The sequence below is a fragment of the Coffea eugenioides genome, chromosome 9, assembly GCF_003713205.1.
Source record: "Coffea eugenioides isolate CCC68of chromosome 9, Ceug_1.0, whole genome shotgun sequence".
Classification (NCBI taxonomy): domain Eukaryota; kingdom Viridiplantae; phylum Streptophyta; class Magnoliopsida; order Gentianales; family Rubiaceae; genus Coffea; species Coffea eugenioides.
The window spans coordinates 638,280-639,204 of record NC_040043.1 but is presented as its reverse complement, the minus strand read 5'-3'; the positions used below and the strand labels follow the sequence as shown (position 1 = coordinate 639,204).

The 925-nt window shown below is 43.4% G+C and overlaps 1 non-coding gene across 1 annotated transcript; it reads left to right on the top strand.

The window, feature by feature from the left end:
* The first annotated feature begins 202 nt into the window (after positions 1-202).
* Positions 203-309, top strand: LOC113748469. Its single transcript, XR_003464327.1, has one exon. It is a non-coding gene; the product is annotated as a small nucleolar RNA R71 (small nucleolar RNA).
* The last annotated feature ends 616 nt before the right edge of the window (positions 310-925 follow it).

Genomic DNA, 925 nt, shown 5'->3' with positions numbered 1-925 from the left:
CGTCTCTACCTCATTAACCCTATGGGTATGATTACTTTCACGAAAACCAAACTGTTGGAAATTTTTCGCCATCGACTTAATAAGTAGCCATGCTTCCCTTGGTGTCTTGTTCGCCAATGCTCCTCCGCTCGCAGCGTCAATGATACTCCTATCCGACGACTGTAGTCCCTCATAGAAATATTGGATCAACAGTTGTTCACTAATTTGATGCTGTGGGCATCTAGTGCACAACTTATTGAACCTCTCCCAATAATCATACAAGGATTCTCCCGGGTACTGCTTGATGCTGCATATCTCTTTTCTTAGACTCGCAGCCCGGGATGCAGGGAAGAATTTTTTCAAAAATTTCTTCTTAAGTTGGGCCCATGTAGTGATACTACCTGCAGGTAGATAGTATAACCAATCATTTGCTGCCTCCTTAAGGGAGAAAGAAAAAGCCCTGAGTTTAATCTGCTTCTCAGTAATGGCTGGAGGCTTCATGTTGGAGCATACCACGTCGAACTCTTGAATGTGTTTATGAGACTCCTCACCTGAGAGGCCATAAAACGTGGGTAAAAGATGAATTAGCCCTGACTTCAATTCGAATGAGGCATTTTCAGCCAATGTTGGAAATGTGATGTACAAGGGCTGTTGGGATAATTCTGGAGCAGCCAACTCCCTTAGTGTCCTTGCATTCGCCATAATGGTGTCCTCTTGGCCTTGGTCACTTAAACTATCACTACTTGAATCTGACGAATCGATCTCTGAATCTAGTTCCTGAGAAGCTATGCTAGACTGCTCCTCTCTGAGTTGCCTAGTCTCTTTTCTAGTTCGGCGTGCAGTCTTCTCTACCTCCGGATTGAAAATCAATTCACCTGTACGAGAAGATCGAGGCATAAACTAGAAAAATGCCAGACAAATCCAAATAAAACAACCTAGAAAGAAA